Source organism: Alosa sapidissima, chromosome 21 (genome assembly GCF_018492685.1).
Source record: "Alosa sapidissima isolate fAloSap1 chromosome 21, fAloSap1.pri, whole genome shotgun sequence".
In the NCBI taxonomy this organism is placed as follows: domain Eukaryota; kingdom Metazoa; phylum Chordata; class Actinopteri; order Clupeiformes; family Clupeidae; genus Alosa; species Alosa sapidissima.
Window position 1 is genome coordinate 9,465,279 of NC_055977.1, and position 24,388 is coordinate 9,489,666.

General features: G+C 53.3%; 21 non-coding genes across 21 annotated transcripts; all 21 read left to right on the top strand.

The window, feature by feature from the left end:
* The first annotated feature begins 138 nt into the window (after positions 1-138).
* On the top strand, positions 139-211 carry trnar-ccu. Its single transcript has one exon. It is a non-coding gene; the product is annotated as a tRNA-Arg (tRNA).
* An 800-nt stretch (positions 212-1,011) lies between these two features.
* Positions 1,012-1,084, top strand: trnar-ccu. Its single transcript has one exon. It is a non-coding gene; the product is annotated as a tRNA-Arg (tRNA).
* Positions 1,085-2,230: 1,146 nt separating this feature from the next.
* Positions 2,231-2,303, top strand: trnar-ccu. The gene has a single exon. It is a non-coding gene; the product is annotated as a tRNA-Arg (tRNA).
* Positions 2,304-3,449: 1,146 nt separating this feature from the next.
* Positions 3,450-3,522, top strand: trnar-ccu. Its single transcript has one exon. It is a non-coding gene; the product is annotated as a tRNA-Arg (tRNA).
* Positions 3,523-4,335: 813 nt separating this feature from the next.
* On the top strand, positions 4,336-4,408 carry trnar-ccu. Its single transcript has one exon. It is a non-coding gene; the product is annotated as a tRNA-Arg (tRNA).
* Positions 4,409-5,221: 813 nt separating this feature from the next.
* On the top strand, positions 5,222-5,294 carry trnar-ccu. Its single transcript has one exon. It is a non-coding gene; the product is annotated as a tRNA-Arg (tRNA).
* An 813-nt stretch (positions 5,295-6,107) lies between these two features.
* trnar-ccu lies at positions 6,108-6,180 on the top strand. Its single transcript has one exon. It is a non-coding gene; the product is annotated as a tRNA-Arg (tRNA).
* An 813-nt stretch (positions 6,181-6,993) lies between these two features.
* Positions 6,994-7,066, top strand: trnar-ccu. Its single transcript has one exon. It is a non-coding gene; the product is annotated as a tRNA-Arg (tRNA).
* Positions 7,067-7,879: 813 nt separating this feature from the next.
* On the top strand, positions 7,880-7,952 carry trnar-ccu. The gene has a single exon. It is a non-coding gene; the product is annotated as a tRNA-Arg (tRNA).
* A 1,146-nt stretch (positions 7,953-9,098) lies between these two features.
* trnar-ccu lies at positions 9,099-9,171 on the top strand. Its single transcript has one exon. It is a non-coding gene; the product is annotated as a tRNA-Arg (tRNA).
* An 813-nt stretch (positions 9,172-9,984) lies between these two features.
* trnar-ccu lies at positions 9,985-10,057 on the top strand. The gene has a single exon. It is a non-coding gene; the product is annotated as a tRNA-Arg (tRNA).
* An 813-nt stretch (positions 10,058-10,870) lies between these two features.
* Positions 10,871-10,943, top strand: trnar-ccu. The gene has a single exon. It is a non-coding gene; the product is annotated as a tRNA-Arg (tRNA).
* Positions 10,944-11,756: 813 nt separating this feature from the next.
* Positions 11,757-11,829, top strand: trnar-ccu. The gene has a single exon. It is a non-coding gene; the product is annotated as a tRNA-Arg (tRNA).
* An 813-nt stretch (positions 11,830-12,642) lies between these two features.
* trnar-ccu lies at positions 12,643-12,715 on the top strand. The gene has a single exon. It is a non-coding gene; the product is annotated as a tRNA-Arg (tRNA).
* Positions 12,716-13,528: 813 nt separating this feature from the next.
* On the top strand, positions 13,529-13,601 carry trnar-ccu. Its single transcript has one exon. It is a non-coding gene; the product is annotated as a tRNA-Arg (tRNA).
* An 813-nt stretch (positions 13,602-14,414) lies between these two features.
* Positions 14,415-14,487, top strand: trnar-ccu. Its single transcript has one exon. It is a non-coding gene; the product is annotated as a tRNA-Arg (tRNA).
* A 1,699-nt stretch (positions 14,488-16,186) lies between these two features.
* trnar-ccu lies at positions 16,187-16,259 on the top strand. Its single transcript has one exon. It is a non-coding gene; the product is annotated as a tRNA-Arg (tRNA).
* Positions 16,260-17,958: 1,699 nt separating this feature from the next.
* On the top strand, positions 17,959-18,031 carry trnar-ccu. Its single transcript has one exon. It is a non-coding gene; the product is annotated as a tRNA-Arg (tRNA).
* A 2,032-nt stretch (positions 18,032-20,063) lies between these two features.
* Positions 20,064-20,136, top strand: trnar-ccu. The gene has a single exon. It is a non-coding gene; the product is annotated as a tRNA-Arg (tRNA).
* Positions 20,137-20,949: 813 nt separating this feature from the next.
* On the top strand, positions 20,950-21,022 carry trnar-ccu. Its single transcript has one exon. It is a non-coding gene; the product is annotated as a tRNA-Arg (tRNA).
* Positions 21,023-23,054: 2,032 nt separating this feature from the next.
* On the top strand, positions 23,055-23,127 carry trnar-ccu. Its single transcript has one exon. It is a non-coding gene; the product is annotated as a tRNA-Arg (tRNA).
* Positions 23,128-24,388: the final 1,261 nt, after the last annotated feature.

The window sequence follows — 24,388 nt, forward strand, 5'->3', positions numbered from 1 at the left end:
TCAGTCTGGAGTGCTTTCTGCCGGCTCAGGGCCCGAGACCCGAAAATTCAACACAGTGGCTTTGTCCGGCTATCCCGACATTTAAAACATTCCTTTGATACCAGTGGAGCAAAGGCTCTGATGGAGCGCAGCTGGTAAGCCCCAGTGGCCTAATGGATAAGGCACTGGCCTCCTAAGCCAGGGATTGTGGGTTCGAGTCCCATCTGGGGTGAGGCGCAGCGGAAGCGTGCTGGGCCCATAACCCAGAGGTCGATGGATCGAAACCATCCTCTGCTAGGCTAACCCTTTAGGTGCCACGATAGGAGAGCTGCGCACATTTTGCCTTTCACAACCCACAGCCTGACACTGGAATGAAAACTTCGACCGGCAGGCTTTCACTGGGGAACGTGCAGCCATTTCCGTATCCGACTACGCACCTCCTTTGACTTGTCCTGATCATCTCATCTGCATTTTCTCAAATCTGCCTTGCAATCCAGTCAAACTGCAATGAGAGCACTGGAGCTAATGGAAATGAGCAGGCAATGAGAACTGAGGCAGAGCAGAGTGGCGCAGCGGAAGCGTGCTGGGCCCATAACCCAGAGGTCGATGGATCGAAACCATCCTCTGCTAGGCCGAGTTTTTAGAGGCCTCTCCTGCGCGTTGACGCGCGCCATTTCTCTCAGAGTCTGGGCCAGCGCTGAGAACGGCGAGTGGAGGGGGCTTCCGAGTGGGGAACCTGTAGCCACTTCCACGTTTATATACACGTTCACTTCACTTAGTCTTGATCTTCCCGTCACTTTACACTGTCGTGTAAAATGCAAACATCTCTTCAAACGATCTTCTGACATGGAAACATTTCAAATCAGGAAATATAGCCATGCTCACCTGCCACAGTCAGTCTGGAGTGCTTTCTGCCAGCTCAGGGCCCGAGAACCGAAAATTCAACACAGTGGCTTTGTCCGGCTATCCCGACATTTAAAACATTCCTTTGATACCAGTGGAGCAAAGGCTCTGATGGAGCGCAGCTGGTAAGCCCCAGTGGCCTAATGGATAAAGCACTGGCCTCCTAAGCCAGGGACTGTGGGTTCGAGTCCCATCTGGGGTGAGGCGGAGCAGAGTGGCGCAGCGGAAGCGTGCTGGGCCCATAACCCAGAGGTCGATGGATCGAAACCATCCTCTGCTAGGCTAACCCTTTAGGTGCCACGATAGGAGAGCCGCACACACGTTGCCTTTCACAACCCACAGCCTGACACGGGAATGAAAACTACGACCGGCAGGCTTTCACTGGGGAACGTGCAGCCATTTCCGTATCCGACTACGCACCTCCTTTGACTTGTCCTGATCATCTCATCTGCATTTTCTCAAATCTGCCTTGCAATCCAGTCAAACTGCAATGAGAGCACTGGAGCTAATGGAAATGAGCAGGCAATGAGAACTGAGGCAGAGCAGAGTGGCGCAGCGGAAGCGTGCTGGGCCCATAACCCAGAGGTCGATGGATCGAAACCATCCTCTGCTAGGCTAACCCTTTAGGTGCCACGATAGGAGAGCCGCACACACGTTGCCTTTCACAACCCACAGCCTGACACGGGAATGAAAACTACGACCGGCAGGCTTTCACTGGGGAACGTGCAGCCATTTCCGTATCCGACTACGCACCTCCTTTGACTTGTCCTGATCATCTCATCTGCATTTTCTCAAATCTGCCTTGCAATCCAGTCAAACTGCAATGAGAGCACTGGAGCTAATGGAAATGAGCAGGCAATGAGAACTGAGGCAGAGCAGAGTGGCGCAGCGGAAGCGTGCTGGGCCCATAACCCAGAGGTCGATGGATCGAAACCATCCTCTGCTAGGCCGAGTTTTTAGAGGCCTCTCCTGCGCGTTGACGCGCGCCATTTCCCTCAGAGTCTGGGCCAGCGCTGAGAACGGCGAGTGGAGGGGGCTTCCGAGTGGGGAACCTGTAGCCACTTCCACGTTTATATACACGTTCACTTCACTTAGTCTTGATCTTCCCGTCACTTTACACTGTCGTGTAAAATGCAAACATCTCTTCAAACGATCTTCTGACATGGAAACATTTCAAATCAGGAAATATAGCCATGCTCACCTGCCACAGTCAGTCTGGAGTGCTTTCTGCCAGCTCAGGGCCCGAGAACCGAAAATTCAACACAGTGGCTTTGTCCGGCTATCCCGACATTTAAAACATTCCTTTGATACCAGTGGAGCAAAGGCTCTGATGGAGCGCAGCTGGTAAGCCCCAGTGGCCTAATGGATAAAGCACTGGCCTCCTAAGCCAGGGACTGTGGGTTCGAGTCCCATCTGGGGTGAGGCGGAGCAGAGTGGCGCAGCGGAAGCGTGCTGGGCCCATAACCCAGAGGTCGATGGATCGAAACCATCCTCTGCTAGGCTAACCCTTTAGGTGCCACGATAGGAGAGCCGCACCCACGTTGCCTTTCACAACCCACAGCCTGACACGGGAATGAAAACTACGACCGGCAGGCTTTCACTGGGGAACGTGCAGCCATTTCCGTATCCGACTACGCACCTCCTTTGACTTGTCCTGATCATCTCATCTGCATTTTCTCAAATCTGCCTTGCAATCCAGTCAAACTGCAATGAGAGCACTGGAGCTAATGGAAATGAGCAGGCAATGAGAACTGAGGCAGAGCAGAGTGGCGCAGCGGAAGCGTGCTGGGCCCATAACCCAGAGGTCGATGGATCGAAACCATCCTCTGCTAGGCTAACCCTTTAGGTGCCACGATAGGAGAGCCGCACACACGTTGCCTTTCACAACCCACAGCCTGACACGGGAATGAAAACTACGACCGGCAGGCTTTCACTGGGGAACGTGCAGCCATTTCCGTATCCGACTACGCACCTCCTTTGACTTGTCCTGATCATCTCATCTGCATTTTCTCAAATCTGCCTTGCAATCCAGTCAAACTGCAATGAGAGCACTGGAGCTAATGGAAATGAGCAGGCAATGAGAACTGAGGCAGAGCAGAGTGGCGCAGCAGAAGCGTGCTGGGCCCATAACCCAGAGGTCGATGGATCGAAACCATCCTCTGCTAGGCCGAGTTTTTAGAGGCCTCTCCTGCGCGTTGACGCGCGCCATTTCCCTCAGAGTCTGGGCCAGCGCTGAGAACGGCGAGTGGAGGGGGCTTCCGAGTGGGGAACCTGTAGCCACTTCCACGTTTATATACACGTTCACTTCACTTAGTCTTGATCTTCCCGTCACTTTACACTGTCGTGTAAAATGCAAACATCTCTTCAAACGATCTTCTGACATGGAAACATTTCAAATCAGGAAATATAGCCATGCTCACCTGCCACAGTCAGTCTGGAGTGCTTTCTGCCAGCTCAGGGCCCGAGAACCGAAAATTCAACACAGTGGCTTTGTCCGGCTATCCCGACATTTTAAACATTCCTTTGATACCAGTGGAGCAAAGGCTCTGATGGAGCGCAGCTGGTAAGCCCCAGTGGCCTAATGGATAAAGCACTGGCCTCCTAAGCCAGGGACTGTGGGTTCGAGTCCCATCTGGGGTGAGGCGGAGCAGAGTGGCGCAGCGGAAGCGTGCTGGGCCCATAACCCAGAGGTCGATGGATCGAAACCATCCTCTGCTAGGCTAACCCTTTAGGTGCCACGATAGGAGAGCCGCACACACGTTGCCTTTCACAACCCACAGCCTGACACGGGAATGAAAACTACGACCGGCAGGCTTTCACTGGGAAACGTGCAGCCATTTCCGTATCCGACTACGCACCTCCTTTGACTTGTCCTGATCATCTCATCTGCATTTTCTCAAATCTGCCTTGCAATCCAGTCAAACTGCAATGAGAGCACTGGAGCTAATGGAAATGAGCAGGCAATGAGAACTGAGGCAGAGCAGAGTGGCGCAGCGGAAGCGTGCTGGGCCCATAACCCAGAGGTCGATGGATCGAAACCATCCTCTGCTAGGCCGAGTTTTTAGAGGCCTCTCCTGCGCGTTGACGCGCGCCATTTCCCTCAGAGTCTGGGCCAGCGCTGAGAACGGCGAGTGGAGGGGGCTTCCGAGTGGGGAACCTGTAGCCACTTCCACGTTTATATACACGTTCACTTCACTTAGTCTTGATCTTCCCGTCACTTTACACTGTCGTGTAAAATGCAAACATCTCTTCAAACGATCTTCTGACATGGAAACATTTCAAATCAGGAAATATAGCCATGCTCACCTGCCACAGTCAGTCTGGAGTGCTTTCTGCCAGCTCAGGGCCCGAGAACCGAAAATTCAACACAGTGGCTTTGTCCGGCTATCCCGACATTTTAAACATTCCTTTGATACCAGTGGAGCAAAGGCTCTGATGGAGCGCAGCTGGTAAGCCCCAGTGGCCTAATGGATAAAGCACTGGCCTCCTAAGCCAGGGACTGTGGGTTCGAGTCCCATCTGGGGTGAGGCGGAGCAGAGTGGCGCAGCGGAAGCGTGCTGGGCCCATAACCCAGAGGTCGATGGATCGAAACCATCCTCTGCTAGGCTAACCCTTTAGGTGCCACGATAGGAGAGCCGCACACACGTTGCCTTTCACAACCCACAGCCTGACACGGGAATGAAAACTACGACCGGCAGGCTTTCACTGGGGAACGTGCAGCCATTTCCGTATCCGACTACGCACCTCCTTTGACTTGTCCTGATCATCTCATCTGCATTTTCTCAAATCTGCCTTGCAATCCAGTCAAACTGCAATGAGAGCACTGGAGCTAATGGAAATGAGCAGGCAATGAGAACTGAGGCAGAGCAGAGTGGCGCAGCGGAAGCGTGCTGGGCCCATAACCCAGAGGTCGATGGATCGAAACCATCCTCTGCTAGGCCGAGTTTTTAGAGGCCTCTCCTGCGCGTTGACGCGCGCCATTTCCCTCAGAGTCTGGGCCAGCGCTGAGAACGGCGAGTGGAGGGGGCTTCCGAGTGGGGAACCTGTAGCCACTTCCACGTTTATATACACGTTCACTTCACTTAGTCTTGATCTTCCCGTCACTTTACACTGTCGTGTAAAATGCAAACATCTCTTCAAACGATCTTCTGACATGGAAACATTTCAAATCAGGAAATATAGCCATGCTCACCTGCCACAGTCAGTCTGGAGTGCTTTCTGCCAGCTCAGGGCCCGAGAACCGAAAATTCAACACAGTGGCTTTGTCCGGCTATCCCGACATTTAAAACATTCCTTTGATACCAGTGGAGCAAAGGCTCTGATGGAGCGCAGCTGGTAAGCCCCAGTGGCCTAATGGATAAAGCACTGGCCTCCTAAGCCAGCGACTGTGGGTTCGAGTCCCATCTGGGGTGAGGCGGAGCAGAGTGGCGCAGCGGAAGCGTGCTGGGCCCATAACCCAGAGGTCGATGGATCGAAACCATCCTCTGCTAGGCTAACCCTTTAGGTGCCACGATAGGAGAGCCGCACCCACGTTGCCTTTCACAACCCACAGCCTGACACGGGAATGAAAACTACGACCGGCAGGCTTTCACTGGGGAACGTGCAGCCATTTCCGTATCCGACTACGCACCTCCTTTGACTTGTCCTGATCATCTCATCTGCATTTTCTCAAATCTGCCTTGCAATCCAGTCAAACTGCAATGAGAGCACTGGAGCTAATGGAAATGAGCAGGCAATGAGAACTGAGGCAGAGCAGAGTGGCGCAGCGGAAGCGTGCTGGGCCCATAACCCAGAGGTCGATGGATCGAAACCATCCTCTGCTAGGCCGAGTTTTTAGAGGCCTCTCCTGCGCGTTGACGCGCGCCATTTCCCTCAGAGTCTGGGCCAGCGCTGAGAACGGCGAGTGGAGGGGGCTTCCGAGTGGGGAACCTGTAGCCACTTCCACGTTTATATACACGTTCACTTCACTTAGTCTTGATCTTCCCGTCACTTTACACTGTCGTGTAAAATGCAAACATCTCTTCAAACGATCTTCTGACATGGAAACATTTCAAATCAGGAAATATAGCCATGCTCACCTGCCACAGTCAGTCTGGAGTGCTTTCTGCCGGCTCAGGGCCCGAGAACCGAAAATTCAACACAGTGGCTTTGTCCGGCTATCCCGACATTTAAAACATTCCTTTGATACCAGTGGAGCAAAGGCTCTGATGGAGCGCAGCTGGTAAGCCCCAGTGGCCTAATGGATAAAGCACTGGCCTCCTAAGCCAGGGACTGTGGGTTCGAGTCCCATCTGGGGTGAGGCGGAGCAGAGTGGCGCAGCGGAAGCGTGCTGGGCCCATAACCCAGAGGTCGATGGATCGAAACCATCCTCTGCTAGGCTAACCCTTTAGGTGCCACGATAGGAGAGCCGCACCCACGTTGCCTTTCACAACCCACAGCCTGACACGGGAATGAAAACTACGACCGGCAGGCTTTCACTGGGGAACGTGCAGCCATTTCCGTATCCGACTACGCACCTCCTTTGACTTGTCCTGATCATCTCATCTGCATTTTCTCAAATCTGCCTTGCAATCCAGTCAAACTGCAATGAGAGCACTGGAGCTAATGGAAATGAGCAGGCAATGAGAACTGAGGCAGAGCAGAGTGGCGCAGCGGAAGCGTGCTGGGCCCATAACCCAGAGGTCGATGGATCGAAACCATCCTCTGCTAGGCCGAGTTTTTAGAGGCCTCTCCTGCGCGTTGACGCGCGCCATTTCCCTCAGAGTCTGGGCCAGCGCTGAGAACGGCGAGTGGAGGGGGCTTCCGAGTGGGGAACCTGTAGCCACTTCCACGTTTATATACACGTTCACTTCACTTAGTCTTGATCTTCCCGTCACTTTACACTGTCGTGTAAAATGCAAACATCTCTTCAAACGATCTTCTGACATGGAAACATTTCAAATCAGGAAATATAGCCATGCTCACCTGCCACAGTCAGTCTGGACTGCTTTCTGCCAGCTCAGGGCCCGAGACCCGAAAATTCAACACAGTGGCTTTGTCCGGCTATCCCGACATTTAAAACATTCCTTTGATACCAGTGGAGCAAAGGCTCTGATGGAGCGCAGCTGGTAAGCCCCAGTGGCCTAATGGATAAAGCACTGGCCTCCTAAGCCAGGGACTGTGGGTTCGAGTCCCATCTGGGGTGAGGCGGAGCAGAGTGGCGCAGCGGAAGCGTGCTGGGCCCATAACCCAGAGGTCGATGGATCGAAACCATCCTCTGCTAGGCTAACCCTTTAGGTGCCACGATAGGAGAGCCGCACACACGTTGCCTTTCACAACCCACAGCCTGACACGGGAATGAAAACTACGACCGGCAGGCTTTCACTGGGGAACGTGCAGCCATTTCCGTATCCGACTACGCACCTCCTTTGACTTGTCCTGATCATCTCATCTGCATTTTCTCAAATCTGCCTTGCAATCCAGTCAAACTGCAATGAGAGCACTGGAGCTAATGGAAATGAGCAGGCAATGAGAACTGAGGCAGAGCAGAGTGGCGCAGCGGAAGCGTGCTGGGCCCATAACCCAGAGGTCGATGGATCGAAACCATCCTCTGCTAGGCCGAGTTTTTAGAGGCCTCTCCTGCGCGTTGACGCGCGCCATTTCCCTCAGAGTCTGGGCCAGCGCTGAGAACGGCGAGTGGAGGGGGCTTCCGAGTGGGGAACCTGTAGCCACTTCCACGTTTATATACACGTTCACTTCACTTAGTCTTGATCTTCCCGTCACTTTACACTGTCGTGTAAAATGCAAACATCTCTTCAAACGATCTTCTGACATGGAAACATTTCAAATCAGGAAATATAGCCATGCTCACCTGCCACAGTCAGTCTGGAGTGCTTTCTGCCAGCTCAGGGCCCGAGACCCGAAAATTCAACACAGTGGCTTTGTCCGGCTATCCCGACATTTAAAACATTCCTTTGATACCAGTGGAGCAAAGGCTCTGATGGAGCGCAGCTGGTAAGCCCCAGTGGCCTAATGGATAAGGCACTGGCCTCCTAAGCCAGGGATTGTGGGTTCGAGTCCCATCTGGGGTGAGGCGGAGCAGAGTGGCGCAGCGGAAGCGTGCTTGGCCCATAACCCAGAGGTCGATGGATCGAAACCATCCTCTGCTAGGCTAACCCTTTAGGTGCCACGATAGGAGAGCCGCACACACTTTGCCTTTCACAACCCACAGCCTGACACGGGAATGAAAACTACGACCGGCAGGCTTTCACTGGGGAACGTGCAGCCATTTCCGTATCCGACTACGCACCTCCTTTGACTTGTCCAGATCATCTCATCTGCATTTTCTCAAATCTACCTTGCAATCCAGTCAAACTGCAATGAGAGCACTGGAGCTAATGGAAATGAGCAGGCAATGAGAACTGAGGCAGAGCAGAGTGGCGCAGCCGAAGCGTGCTGGGGCCATAACCCAGAGGTCGATGGATCGAAACCATTCTCTGCTAGGCTAACCCTTTAGGTGCCACGATAGGAGAGCCGCACACATTTTGCCTTTCACAACCCACAGCCTGACACGGGAATGAAAACTACGACCGGCAGGCTTTCACTGGGGAACGTGCAGCCATTTCCGTATCCGACTACGCACCTCCTTTGACTTGTCCTGATCATCTCATCTGCATTTTCTCAAATCTGCCTTGCAATCCAGTCAAACTGCAATGAGAGCACTGGAGCTAATGGAAATGAGCAGGCAATGAGAACTGAGGCAGAGCAGACTGGCGCAGCGGAAGCGTGCTGGGCCCATAACCCAGAGGTCGATGGATCGAAACCATCCTCTGCTAGGCCGAGTTTTTAGAGGCCTCTCCTGCGCGTTGACGCGCGCCATTTCCCTCAGAGTCTGGGCCAGCGCTGAGAACGGCGAGCGGAGGGGGCTTCCGACTGGGGAACCTGTAGCCACTTCCACGTTTATATACACGTTCACTTCACTTAGTCTTGATCTTCCCGTCACTTTACACTGTCGTGTAAAATGCAAACATCTCTTCAAACGATCTTCTGACATGGAAACATTTCAAATCAGGAAATATAGCCATGCTCACCTGCCACAGTCAGTCTGGAGTGCTTTCTGCCAGCTCAGGGCCCGAGAACCGAAAATTCAACACAGTGGCTTTGTCCGGCTATCCCGACATTTTAAACATTCCTTTGATACCAGTGGAGCAAAGGCTCTGATGGAGCGCAGCTGGTAAGCCCCAGTGGCCTAATGGATAAAGCACTGGCCTCCTAAGCCAGGGACTGTGGGTTCGAGTCCCATCTGGGGTGAGGCGGAGCAGAGTGGCGCAGCGGAAGCGTGCTGGGCCCATAACCCAGAGGTCGATGGATCGAAACCATCCTCTGCTAGGCTAACCCTTTAGGTGCCACGATAGGAGAGCCGCACACACGTTGCCTTTCACAACCCACAGCCTGACACGGGAATGAAAACTACGACCGGCAGGCTTTCACTGGGGAACGTGCAGCCATTTCCGTATCCGACTACGCACCTCCTTTGACTTGTCCTGATCATCTCATCTGCATTTTCTCAAATCTGCCTTGCAATCCAGTCAAACTGCAATGAGAGCACTGGAGCTAATGGAAATGAGCAGGCAATGAGAACTGAGGCAGAGCAGAGTGGCGCAGCGGAAGCGTGCTGGGCCCATAACCCAGAGGTCGATGGATCGAAACCATCCTCTGCTAGGCCGAGTTTTTAGAGGCCTCTCCTGCGCGTTGACGCGCGCCATTTCCCTCAGAGTCTGGGCCAGCGCTGAGAACGGCGAGTGGAGGGGGCTTCCGAGTGGGGAACCTGTAGCCACTTCCACGTTTATATACACGTTCACTTCACTTAGTCTTGATCTTCCCGTCACTTTACACTGTCGTGTAAAATGCAAACATCTCTTCAAACGATCTTCTGACATGGAAACATTTCAAATCAGGAAATATAGCCATGCTCACCTGCCACAGTCAGTCTGGAGTGCTTTCTGCCAGCTCAGGGCCCGAGAACCGAAAATTCAACACAGTGGCTTTGTCCGGCTATCCCGACATTTAAAACATTCCTTTGATACCAGTGGAGCAAAGGCTCTGATGGAGCGCAGCTGGTAAGCCCCAGTGGCCTAATGGATAAAGCACTGGCCTCCTAAGCCAGCGACTGTGGGTTCGAGTCCCATCTGGGGTGAGGCGGAGCAGAGTGGCGCAGCGGAAGCGTGCTGGGCCCATAACCCAGAGGTCGATGGATCGAAACCATCCTCTGCTAGGCTAACCCTTTAGGTGCCACGATAGGAGAGCCGCACCCACGTTGCCTTTCACAACCCACAGCCTGACACGGGAATGAAAACTACGACCGGCAGGCTTTCACTGGGGAACGTGCAGCCATTTCCGTATCCGACTACGCACCTCCTTTGACTTGTCCTGATCATCTCATCTGCATTTTCTCAAATCTGCCTTGCAATCCAGTCAAACTGCAATGAGAGCACTGGAGCTAATGGAAATGAGCAGGCAATGAGAACTGAGGCAGAGCAGAGTGGCGCAGCGGAAGCGTGCTGGGCCCATAACCCAGAGGTCGATGGATCGAAACCATCCTCTGCTAGGCCGAGTTTTTAGAGACCTCTCCTGCGCGTTGACGCGCGCCATTTCCCTCAGAGTCTGGGCCAGCGCTGAGAACGGCGAGTGGAGGGGGCTTCCGAGTGGGGAACCTGTAGCCACTTCCACGTTTATATACACGTTCACTTCACTTAGTCTTGATCTTCCCGTCACTTTACACTGTCGTGTAAAATGCAAACATCTCTTCAAACGATCTTCTGACATGGAAACATTTCAAATCAGGAAATATAGCCATGCTCACCTGCCACAGTCAGTCTGGAGTGCTTTCTGCCGGCTCAGGGCCCGAGAACCGAAAATTCAACACAGTGGCTTTGTCCGGCTATCCCGACATTTAAAACATTCCTTTGATACCAGTGGAGCAAAGGCTCTGATGGAGCGCAGCTGGTAAGCCCCAGTGGCCTAATGGATAAAGCACTGGCCTCCTAAGCCAGGGACTGTGGGTTCGAGTCCCATCTGGGGTGAGGCGGAGCAGAGTGGCGCAGCGGAAGCGTGCTGGGCCCATAACCCAGAGGTCGATGGATCGAAACCATCCTCTGCTAGGCTAACCCTTTAGGTGCCACGATAGGAGAGCCGCACCCACGTTGCCTTTCACAACCCACAGCCTGACACGGGAATGAAAACTACGACCGGCAGGCTTTCACTGGGGAACGTGCAGCCATTTCCGTATCCGACTACGCACCTCCTTTGACTTGTCCTGATCATCTCATCTGCATTTTCTCAAATCTGCCTTGCAATCCAGTCAAACTGCAATGAGAGCACTGGAGCTAATGGAAATGAGCAGGCAATGAGAACTGAGGCAGAGCAGAGTGGCGCAGCGGAAGCGTGCTGGGCCCATAACCCAGAGGTCGATGGATCGAAACCATCCTCTGCTAGGCCGAGTTTTTAGAGGCCTCTCCTGCGCGTTGACGCGCGCCATTTCCCTCAGAGTCTGGGCCAGCGCTGAGAACGGCGAGTGGAGGGGGCTTCCGAGTGGGGAACCTGTAGCCACTTCCACGTTTATATACACGTTCACTTCACTTAGTCTTGATCTTCCCGTCACTTTACACTGTCGTGTAATATGCAAACATCTCTTCAAACGATCTTCTGACATGGAAACATTTCAAATCAGGAAATATAGCCATGCTCACCTGCCACAGTCAGTCTGGAGTGCTTTCTGCCGGCTCAGGGCCCGAGACCCGAAAATTCAACACAGTGGCTTTGTCCGGCTATCCCGACATTTAAAACATTCCTTTGATACCAGTGGAGCAAAGGCTCTGATGGAGCGCAGCTGGTAAGCCCCAGTGGCCTAATGGATAAAGCACTGGCCTCCTAAGCCAGGGACTGTGGGTTCGAGTCCCATCTGGGGTGAGGCGGAGCAGAGTGGCGCAGCGGAAGCGTGCTGGGCCCATAACCCAGAGGTCGATGGATCGAAACCATCCTCTGCTAGGCTAACCCTTTAGGTGCCACGATAGGAGAGCCGCACACACGTTGCCTTTCACAACCCACAGCCTGACACGGGAATGAAAACTACGACCGGCAGGCTTTCACTGGGGAACGTGCAGCCATTTCCGTATCCGACTACGCACCTCCTTTGACTTGTCCTGATCATCTCATCTGCATTTTCTCAAATCTGCCTTGCAATCCAGTCAAACTGCAATGAGAGCACTGGAGCTAATGGAAATGAGCAGGCAATGAGAACTGAGGCAGAGCAGAGTGGCGCAGCGGAAGCGTGCTGGGCCCATAACCCAGAGGTCGATGGATCGAAACCATCCTCTGCTAGGCCGAGTTTTTAGAGGCCTCTCCTGCGCGTTGACGCGCGCCATTTCCCTCAGAGTCTGGGCCAGCGCTGAGAACGGCGAGTGGAGGGGGCTTCCGAGTGGGGAACCTGTAGCCACTTCCACGTTTATATACACGTTCACTTCACTTAGTCTTGATCTTCCCGTCACTTTACACTGTCGTGTAAAATGCAAACATCTCTTCAAACGATCTTCTGACATGGAAACATTTCAAATCAGGAAATATAGCCATGCTCACCTGCCACAGTCAGTCTGGACTGCTTTCTGCCAGCTCAGGGCCCGAGACCCGAAAATTCAACACAGTGGCTTTGTCCGGCTATCCCGACATTTAAAACATTCCTTTGATACCAGTGGAGCAAAGGCTCTGATGGAGCGCAGCTGGTAAGCCCCAGTGGCCTAATGGATAAAGCACTGGCCTCCTAAGCCAGGGACTGTGGGTTCGAGTCCCATCTGGGGTGAGGCGGAGCAGAGTGGCGCAGCGGAAGCGTGCTGGGCCCATAACCCAGAGGTCGATGGATCGAAACCATCCTCTGCTAGGCTAACCCTTTAGGTGCCACGATAGGAGAGCCGCACACACGTTGCCTTTCACAACCCACAGCCTGACACGGGAATGAAAACTACGACCGGCAGGCTTTCACTGGGGAACGTGCAGCCATTTCCGTATCCGACTACGCACCTCCTTTGACTTGTCCTGATCATCTCATCTGCATTTTCTCAAATCTGCCTTGCAATCCAGTCAAACTGCAATGAGAGCACTGGAGCTAATGGAAATGAGCAGGCAATGAGAACTGAGGCAGAGCAGAGTGGCGCAGCGGAAGCGTGCTGGGCCCATAACCCAGAGGTCGATGGATCGAAACCATCCTCTGCTAGGCCGAGTTTTTAGAGGCCTCTCCTGCGCGTTGACGCGCGCCATTTCCCTCAGAGTCTGGGCCAGCGCTGAGAACGGCGAGTGGAGGGGGCTTCCGAGTGGGGAACCTGTAGCCACTTCCACGTTTATATACACGTTCACTTCACTTAGTCTTGATCTTCCCGTCACTTTACACTGTCGTGTAAAATGCAAACATCTCTTCAAACGATCTTCTGACATGGAAACATTTCAAATCAGGAAATATAGCCATGCTCACCTGCCACAGTCAGTCTGGAGTGCTTTCTGCCAGCTCAGGGCCCGAGACCCGAAAATTCAACACAGTGGCTTTGTCCGGCTATCCCGACATTTAAAACATTCCTTTGATACCAGTGGAGCAAAGGCTCTGATGGAGCGCAGCTGGTAAGCCCCAGTGGCCTAATGGATAAGGCACTGGCCTCCTAAGCCAGGGATTGTGGGTTCGAGTCCCATCTGGGGTGAGGCGGAGCAGAGTGGCGCAGCGGAAGCGTGCTTGGCCCATAACCCAGAGGTCGATGGATCGAAACCATCCTCTGCTAGGCTAACCCTTTAGGTGCCACGATAGGAGAGCCGCACACACTTTGCCTTTCACAACCCACAGCCTGACACGGGAATGAAAACTACGACCGGCAGGCTTTCACTGGGGAACGTGCAGCCATTTCCGTATCCGACTACGCACCTCCTTTGACTTGTCCAGATCATCTCATCTGCATTTTCTCAAATCTACCTTGCAATCCAGTCAAACTGCAATGAGAGCACTGGAGCTAATGGAAATGAGCAGGCAATGAGAACTGAGGCAGAGCAGAGTGGCGCAGCCGAAGCGTGCTGGGGCCATAACCTAGAGGTCGATGGATCGAAACCATCCTCTGCTAGGCCGAGTTTTTAGAGGCCTCTCCTGCGCGTTGACGCGCGCCATTTCCCTCAGAGTCTGGGCCAGCGCTGAGAACGGCGAGTGGAGGGGGCTTCCGAGTGGGGAACCTGTAGCCACTTCCACGTTTATATACACGTTCACTTCACTTAGTCTTGATCTTCCCGTCACTTTACACTGTCGTGTAAAATGCAAACATCTCTTCAAACGATCTTCTGACATGGAAACATTTCAAATCAGGAAATATAGCCATGCTCACCTGCCACAGTCAGTCTGGACTGCTTTCTGCCAGCTCAGGGCCCGAGACCCGAAAATTCAACACAGTGGCTTTGTCCGGCTATCCCGACATTTAAAACATTCCTTTGATACCAGTGGAGCAAAGGCTCTGATGGAGCGCAGCTGGTAAGCCCCAGTGGCCTAATGGATAAAGCACTGGCCTCCTAAGCCAGGGACTGTGGGTTCGAGTCCCATCTGGGGTGAGGCGGAGCAGAGTGGCGCAGCGGAAGCGTGCTGGGCCCATAACCCAGAGGTCGATGGATCGAAACCATCCTCTGCTAGGCTAACCCTTTAGGTGCCACGATAGGAGAGCCGCACACACGTTGCCTTTCACAACCCACAGCCTGACACGGGAATGAAAACTACGACCGGCAGGCTTTCACTGGGGAACGTGCAGCCATTTCCGTATCCGACTACGCACCTCCTTTGACTTGTCCTGATCATCTCATCTGCATTTTCTCAAATCTGCCTTGCAATCCAGTCAAACTGCAATGAGAGCACTGGAGCTAATGGAAATGAGCAGGCAATGAGAACTGAGGCAGAGCAGACTGGCGCAGCGGAAGCGTGCTGGGCCCATAACCCAGAGGTCGATGGATCGAAACCATCCTCTGCTAGGCCGAGTTTTTAGAGGCCTCTCCTGCGCGTTGACGCGCGCCATTTCCCTCAGAGTCTGGGCCAGCGCTGAGAACGGCGAGTGGAGGGGGCTTCCGAGTGGGGAACCTGTAGCCACTTCCACGTTTATATACACGTTCACTTCACTTAGTCTTGATCTTCCCGTCACTTTACACTGTCGTGTAAAATGCAAACATCTCTTCAAACGATCTTCTGACATGGAAACATTTCAAATCAGGAAATATAGCCATGCTCACCTGCCACAGTCAGTCTGGAGTGCTTTCTGCCAGCTCAGGGCCCGAGACCCGAAAATTCAACACAGTGGCTTTGTCCGGCTATCCCGACATTTAAAACATTCCTTTGATACCAGTGGAGCAAAGGCTCTGATGGAGCGCAGCTGGTAAGCCCCAGTGGCCTAATGGATAAGGCACTGGCCTCCTAAGCCAGGGATTGTGGGTTCGAGTCTCATCTGGGGTGAGGCGGAGCAGAGTGGCGCAGCGGAAGCGTGCTGGGCCCATAACCCAGAGGTCGATGGATCGAAACCATCCTCTGCTAGGCTAACCCTTTAGGTGCCACGATAGGAGAGCAGCACACATTTTGCCTTTCACAACCCACAGCCTGACACGGGAATGAAAACTACGACCGGCAGGCTTTCACTGGGGAACGTGCAGCCATTTCCGTATCCGACTACGCACCTCCTTTGACTTGTCCTGATCATCTCATCTGCATTTTCTCAAATCTGCCTTGCAATCCAGTCAAACTGCAATGAGAGCTCTGGAGCTAATGGAAATGAGCAGGCAATGAGAACTGAGGCAGAGCAGAGTGGCGCAGCGGAAGCGTGCTGGGCCCATAACCCAGAGGTCGATGGATCGAAACCATCCTCTGCTAGGCCGAGTTTTTAGAAGCCTCTCCTGCGCGTTGACGCGCGCCATTTCCCTCAGAGTCTGGGCCAGCGCTGAGAACGGCGAGTGGAGGGGGCTTCCGAGTGGGGAACCTGTAGCCACTTCCACGTTTATATACACGTTCACTTCACTTAGTCTTGATCTTCCCGTCACTTTACACTGTCGTGTAAAATGCAAACATCTCTTCAAACGATCTTCTGACATGGAAACATTTCAAATCAGGAAATATAGCCATGCTCACCTGCCACAGTCAGTCTGGACTGCTTTCTGCCAGCTCAGGGCCCGAGACCCGAAAATTCAACACAGTGGCTTTGTCCGGCTATCCCGACATTTAAAACATTCCTTTGATACCAGTGGAGCAAAGGCTCTGATGGAGCGCAGCTGGTAAGCCCCAGTGGCCTAATGGATAAAGCACTGGCCTCCTAAGCCAGGGACTGTGGGTTCGAGTCCCATCTGGGGTGAGGCGGAGCAGAGTGGCGCAGCGGAAGCGTGCTGGGCCCATAACCCAGAGGTCGATGGATCGAAACCATCCTCTGCTAGGCTAACCCTTTAGGTGCCACGATAGGAGAGCCGCACACACGTTGCCTTTCACAACCCACAGCCTGACACGGGAATGAAAACTACGACCGGCAGGCTTTCACTGGGGAACGTGCAGCCATTTCCGTATCCGACTACGCACCTCCTTTGACTTGTCCTGATCATCTCATCTGCATTTTCTCAAATCTGCCTTGCAATCCAGTCAAACTGCAATGAGAGCACTGGAGCTAATGGAAATGAGCAGGCAATGAGAACTGAGGCAGAGCAGAGTGGCGCAGCGGAAGCGTGCTGGGCCCATAACCCAGAGGTCGATGGATCGAAACCATCCTCTGCTAGGCCGAGTTTTTAGAGGCCTCTCCTGCGCGTTGACGCGCGCCATTTCCCTCAGAGTCTGGGCCAGCGCTGAGAACGGCGAGTGGAGGGGGCTTCCGAGTGGGGAACCTGTAGCCACTTCCACGTTTATATACACGTTCACTTCACTTAGTCTTGATCTTCCCGTCACTTTACACTGTCGTGTAAAATGCAAACATCTCTTCAAACGATCTTCTGACATGGAAACATTTCAAATCAGGAAATATAGCCATGCTCACCTGCCACAGTCAGTCTGGAGTGCTTTCTGCCAGCTCAGGGCCCGAGACCCGAAAATTCAACACAGTGGCTTTGTCCGGCTATCCCGACATTTAAAACATTCCTTTGATACCAGTGGAGCAAAGGCTCTGATGGAGCGCAGCTGGTAAGCCCCAGTGGCCTAATGGATAAGGCACTGGCCTCCTAAGCCAGGGATTGTGGGTTCGAGTCTCATCTGGGGTGAGGCGGAGCAGAGTGGCGCAGCGGAAGCGTGCTGGGCCCATAACCCAGAGGTCGATGGATCGAAACCATCCTCTGCTAGGCTAACCCTTTAGGTGCCACGATAGGAGAGCAGCACACATTTTGCCTTTCACAACCCACAGCCTGACACGGGAATGAAAACTACGACCGGCAGGCTTTCACTGGGGAACGTGCAGCCATTTCCGTATCCGACTACGCACCTCCTTTGACTTGTCCTGATCATCTCATCTGCATTTTCTCAAATCTGCCTTGCAATCCAGTCAAACTGCAATGAGAGCTCTGGAGCTAATGGAAATGAGCAGGCAATGAGAACTGAGGCAGAGCAGAGTGGCGCAGCGGAAGCGTGCTGGGCCCATAACCCAGAGGTCGATGGATCGAAACCATCCTCTGCTAGGCCGAGTTTTTAGAAGCCTCTCCTGCGCGTTGACGCGCGCCATTTCCCTCAGAGTCTGGGCCAGCGCTGAGAACGGCGAGTGGAGGGGGCTTCCGAGTGGGGAACCTGTAGCCACTTCCACGTTTATATACACGTTCACTTCACTTAGTCTTGATCTTCCCGTCACTTTACACTGTCGTGTAAAATGCAAACATCTCTTCAAACGATCTTCTGACATGGAAACATTTCAAATCAGGAAATATAGCCATGCTCACCTGCCACAGTCAGTCTGGAGTGCTTTCTGCCGGCTCAGGGCCCGAGACCCGAAAATTCAACACAGTGGCTTTGTCCGGCTATCCCGACATTTAAAACATTCCTTTGATACCAGTGGAGCAAAGGCTCTGATGGAGCGCAGCTGGTAAGCCCCAGTGGCCTAATGGATAAGGCACTGGCCTCCTAAGCCAGGGATTGTGGGTTCGAGTCCCATCTGGGGTGAGGCGGAGCAGAGTGGCGCAGCGGAAGCGTGCTGGGCCCATAACCCAGAGGTCGATGGATCGAAACCATCCTCTGCTAGGCTAACCCTTTAGGTGCCACGATAGGAGAGCCGCACACATTTTGCCTTTCACAACCCACAGCCTGACACGGGAATGAAAACTACGACCGGCAGGCTATCACTGGGGAACGTGCAGCCATTTTCGTATCCGACTACGCACCTCCTTTGACTTGTCCTGATCATCTCATCTGCATGTTCTCAAATCTGCCTTGCAATCCAGTCAAACTGCAATGAGAGCTCTGGAGCTAATGGAAATGAGCAGGCAATGAGAACTGAGGCAGAGCAGAGTGGCGCAGCGGAAGCGTGCTGGGCCCATAACCCAGAGGTCGATGGATCGAAACCATCCTCTGCTAGGCTAACCCTTTAGGTGCCACGATAGGAGAGCCGCACACACGTTGCCTTTCACAACCCACAGCCTGACACGGGAATGAAAACTACGACCGGCAGGCTTTCACTGGGGAACGTGCAGCCATTTCCGTATCCGACTACGCACCTCCTTTGACTTGTCCTGATCATCTCATCTGCATTTTCTCAAATCTGCCTTGCAATCCAGTCAAACTGCAATGAGAGCACTGGAGCTAATGGAAATGAGCAGGCAATGAGAACTGAGGCAGAGCAGACTGGCGCAGCGGAAGCGTGCTGGGCCCATAACCCAGAGGTCGATGGATCGAAACCATCCTCTGCTAGGCCGAGTTTTTAGAGGCCTCTCCTGCGCGTTGACGCGCGCCATTTCCCTCAGAGTCTGGGCCAGCGCTGAGAACGGCGAGTGGAGGGGGCTTCCGAGTGGGGAACCTGTAGCCACTTCCACGTTTATATACACGTTCACTTCACTTAGTCTTGATCTTCCCGTCACTTTACACTGTCGTGTAAAATGCAAACATCTCTTCAAACGATCTTCTGACATGGAAACATTTCAAATCAGGAAATATAGCCATGCTCACCTGCCACAGTCAGTCTGGAGTGCTTTCTGCCAGCTCAGGGCCCGAGACCCGAAAATTCAACACAGTGGCTTTGTCCGGCTAACCCGACATTTAAAACATTCCTTTGATACCAGTGGAGCAAAGGCTCTGATGGAGCGCAGCTGGTAAGCCCCAGTGGCCTAATGGATAAGGCACTGGCCTCCTAAGCCAGGGATTGTGGGTTCGAGTCTCATCTGGGGTGAGGCGGAGCAGAGTGGCGCAGCGGAAGCGTGCTGTGCCCATAACCCAGAGGTCGATGGATCGAAACCATCCTCTGCTAGGCTAACCCTTTAGGTGCCACGATAGGAGAGCAGCACACATTTTGCCTTTCACAACCCACAGCCTGACACGGGAATGAAAACTACGACCGGCAGGCTTTCACTGGGGAACGTGCAGCCATTTCCGTATCCGACTACGCACCTCCTTTGACTTGTCCTGATCATCTCATCTGCATTTTCTCAAATCTGCCTTGCAATCCAGTCAAACTGCAATGAGAGCTCTGGAGCTAATGGAAATGAGCAGGCAATGAGAACTGAGGCAGAGCAGAGTGGCGCAGCGGAAGCGTGCTGGGCCCATAACCCAGAGGTCGATGGATCGAAACCATCCTCTGCTAGGCCGAGTTTTTAGAAGCCTCTCCTGCGCGTTGACGCGCGCCATTTCCCTCAGAGTCTGGGCCAGCGCTGAGAACGGCGAGTGGAGGGGGCTTCCGAGTGGGGAACCTGTAGCCACTTCCACGTTTATATACACGTTCACTTCACTTAGTCTTGATCTTCCCGTCACTTTACACTGTCGTGTAAAATGCAAACATCTCTTCAAACGATCTTCTGACATGGAAACATTTCAAATCAGGAAATATAGCCATGCTCACCTGCCACAGTCAGTCTGGAGTGCTTTCTGCCGGCTCAGGGCCCGAGACCCGAAAATTCAACACAGTGGCTTTGTCCGGCTATCCCGACATTTAAAACATTCCTTTGATACCAGTGGAGCAAAGGCTCTGATGGAGCGCAGCTGGTAAGCCCCAGTGGCCTAATGGATAAGGCACTGGCCTCCTAAGCCAGGGATTGTGGGTTCGAGTCCCATCTGGGGTGAGGCGGAGCAGAGTGGCGCAGCGGAAGCGTGCTGGGCCCATAACCCAGAGGTCGATGGATCGAAACCATCCTCTGCTAGGCTAACCCTTTAGGTGCCACGATAGGAGAGCCGCACACATTTTGCCTTTCACAACCCACAGCCTGACACGGGAATGAAAACTACGACCGGCAGGCTATCACTGGGGAACGTGCAGCCATTTTCGTATCCGACTACGCACCTCCTTTGACTTGTCCTGATCATCTCATCTGCATGTTCTCAAATCTGCCTTGCAATCCAGTCAAACTGCAATGAGAGCTCTGGAGCTAATGGAAATGAGCAGGCAATGAGAACTGAGGCAGAGCAGAGTGGCGCAGCGGAAGCGTGCTGGGCCCATAACCCAGAGGTCGATGGATCGAAACCATCCTCTGCTAGGCCGAGTTTTTAGAGACCTCTCCTGCGCGTTGACGCGCGCCATTTCCCTCAGAGTCTGGGCCAGCGCTGAGAACGGTGAGTGGAGGGGGCTTCCGAGTGGGGAACCTGTAGCCACTTCCACGTTTATATACACGTTCACTTCACTTAGTCTTGATCTTCCCGTCACTTTACACTGTCGTGTAAAATGCAAACATCTCTTCAAACGATCTTCTGACATGGAAACATTTCAAATCAGGAAATATAGCCATGCTCACCTGCCACAGTCAGTCTGGAGTGCTTTCTGCCAGCTCAGGGCCCGAGACCCGAAAATTCACCACAGTGGCTTTGTCCGGCTATCCCGACATTTAAAACATTCCTTTGATACCAGTGGAGCAAAGGCTCTGATGGAGCGCAGCTGGTAAGCCCCAGTGGCCTAATGGATAAGGCACTGGCCTCCTAAGCCAGGGATTGTGGGTTCGAGTCCCATCTGGGGTGAGGCGGAGCAGAGTGGCGCAGCGGAAGCGTGCTGGGCCCATAACCCAGAGGTCGATGGATCGAAACCATCCTCTGCTAGGCTAACCCTTTAGGTGCCACGATAGGAGAGCCGCACACATTTTGCCTTTCACAACCCACAGCCTGACACGGTAATGAAAACTACGACCGGCAGGCTATCACTGGGGAACGTGCAGCCATTTTCGTATCCGACTACGCACCTCCTTTGACTTGTCCTGATCATCTCATCTGCATTTTCTCAAATCTGCCTTGCAATCCAGTCAAACTGCAATGAGAGCTCTGGAGCTAATGGAAATGAGCAGGCAATGAGAACTGAGGCAGAGCAGAGTGGCGCAGCGGAAGCGTGCTGGGCCCATAACCCAGAGGTCGATGGATTGAAACCATCCCCTGCTAGGCTAACCCTTTAGGTGCCACTATAGGAGAGCCGCACACATTTTGCCTTTCACAACCCACAGCCTGACACGGGAATGAAAACTACGACCGGCAGGCTTTCACTTGGGAACGTGCAGCCATTTCCGTATCCGACTACGCACCTCCTTTGACTTGTCCTGATCATCTCATCTGCATTTTCTCAAATCTGCCTTGCAATCCAGTCAAACTGCAATGAGAGCTCTGGAGCTAATGGAAATGAGCAGGCAATGAGAACTGAGGCAGAGCAGAGTGGCGCAGCGGAAGCGTGCTGGGCCCATAACCCAGAGGTCGATGGATCGAAACCATCCTCTGCTAGGTCGAGTTTTTAGAGGCCTCTCCTGCGCGTTGACGCGCGCCATTTCCCTCAGAGTCTGGGCCAGCGCTGAGAACGGCGAGTGGAGGGGGCTTCCGAGTGGGGAACCTGTAGCCACTTCCACGTTTATATACACGTTCACTTCACTTAGTCTTGATCTTCCCGTCACTTTACACCGTCGTGTAAAATGCAAACATCTCTTCAAACGATCTTCTGACATGGAAACATTTCAAATCAGGAAATATAGCCATGCTCACCTGCCACAGTCAGTCTGGAGTGCTTTCTGCCAGCTCAGGGCCCGAGACCCGAAAATTCAACACAGTGGCTTTGTCCGGCTATCCCGACATTTAAAACATTCCTTTGATACCAGTGGAGCAAAGGCTCTGATGGAGCGCAGCTGGTAAGCCCCAGTGGGCTAATGGATAAGGCACTGGCCTCCTAAGCCAGGGATTGTGGGTTCGAGTCCCATCTGGGGTGAGGTGGAGCAGAGTGGCGCAGCGGAAGCGTGCTGGGCCCATAACCCAGGGGTCGATGGATTGAAACCATCCTCTGCTAGGCTAACCCTTTAGGTGCCACGATAGGAGAGCCGCACACATTTTGCCTTTCACAACCCACAGCCTGACACGGGAATGAAAACTACGACCGGCAGGCTTTCACTGGGGAACGTGCAGCCATTTCCGTATCCGACTACGCACCTCCTTTGACTTGTCCTGATCATCTCATCTGCATTTTCTCAAATCTGCCTTGCAATCCAGTCAAACTGCAATGAGAGCTCTGGAGATAATGGAAATGAGCAGGCAATGAGAACTGAGGCAGAGCAGAGTGGCGCAGCGGAAGCGTGCTGGGCCCATAACCCAGAGGTCGATGGATCGAAACCATCCTCTGCTAGGCCGAGTTTTTAGAGGCCTCTCCTGCGCGTTGACGCGCGCCATTTCCCTCAGAGTCTGGGCCAGCGCTGAGAACGGCGAGTGGAGGGGGCTTCCGAGTGGGGAACCTGTAGCCACTTCCACGTTTATATACACGTTCACTTCACTTAGTCTTGATCTTCCCGTCACTTTACACTGTCGTGTAAAATGCAAACATCTCTTCAAACGATCTTCTGACATGGAAATATTTCAAATCAGGAAATATAGCCATGCTCACCTGCCACAGTCAGTCTGGAGTGCTTTCTGCCAGCTCAGGGCCCGAGACCCGAAAATTCAACACAGTGGCTTTGTCCGGCTATCCCGACATTTAAAACATTCCTTTCATAACAGTGGAGCAAAGGCTCTGATGGAGCGCAGCTGGTAAGCCCCAGTGGCCTAATGGATAAGGCACTGGCCTCCTAAGCCAGGGATTGTGGGTTCGAGTCCCATCTGGGGTGAGGTGGAGCAGAGTGGCGCAGCGGAAGCGTGCTGGGCCCATAACCCAGAGGTCGATGGATCGAAACCATCCTCTGCTAGGCTAACCCTTTAGGTGCCACGATAGGAGAGCCGCACACATTTTGCCTTTCACAACCCACAGCCTGACACGGGAATGAAAACTACGACCGGCAGGCTATCACTGGGGAACGTGCAGCCATTTTCGTATCCGACTACGCACCTCCTTTGACTTGTCCTGATCATCTCATCTGCATTTTCTCAAATCTGCCTTGCAATCCAGTCAAACTGCAATGAGAGCACTGGAGCTAATGGAAATGAGCAGGCAATGAGAACTGAGGCAGAGCAGAGTGGCGCAGCGGAAGCGTGCTGGGCCCATAACCCAGAGGTCGATGGATCGAAACCATCCTCTGCTAGGCCGAGTTTTTAGAGGCCTCTCCTGCGCGTTGACGCGCGCCATTTCCCTCAGAGTCTGGGCCAGCGCTGAGAACGGCGAGTGGAGGGGGCTTCCGACTGGGGAACCTGTAGCCACTTCCACGTTTATATACACGTTCACTTCACTTAGTCTTGATCTTCCCGTCACTTTACACTGTCGTGTAAAATGCAAACATCTCTTCAAACAATCTTCTGACATGGAAACATTTCAAATCAGGAAATATAGCCATGCTCACCTGCCACAGTCAGTCTGGAGTGCTTTCTGCCAGCTCAGGGCCCGAGACCCGAAAATTCAACACAGTGGCTTTGTCCGGCTATCCTGACATTTAAAACATTCCTTTGATACCAGTGGAGCAAAGGCTCTGATGGAGCGCAGCTGGTAAGCCCCAGTGGGCTAATGGATAAGGCACTGGCCTCCTAAGCCAGGGATTGTGGGTTCGAGTCCCATCTGGGGTGAGGTGGAGCAGAGTGGCGCAGCGGAAGCGTGCTGGGCCCATAACCCAGGGGTCGATGGATTGAAACCATCCTCTGCTAGGCTAACCCTTTAGGTGCCACGATAGGAGAGCCGCACACATTTTGCCTTTCACAACCCACAGCCTGACACGGGAATGAAAACTACGACCGGCAGGCTTTCACTGGGGAACGTGCAGCCATTTCCGTATCCGACTACGCACCTCCTTTGACTTGTCCTGATCATCTCATCTGCATTTTCTCAAATCTGCCTTGCAATCCAGTCAAACTGCAATGAGAGCTCTGGAGCTAATGGAAATGAGCAGGCAATGAGAACTGAGGCAGAGCAGAGTGGCGCAGCGGAAGCGTGCTGGGCCCATA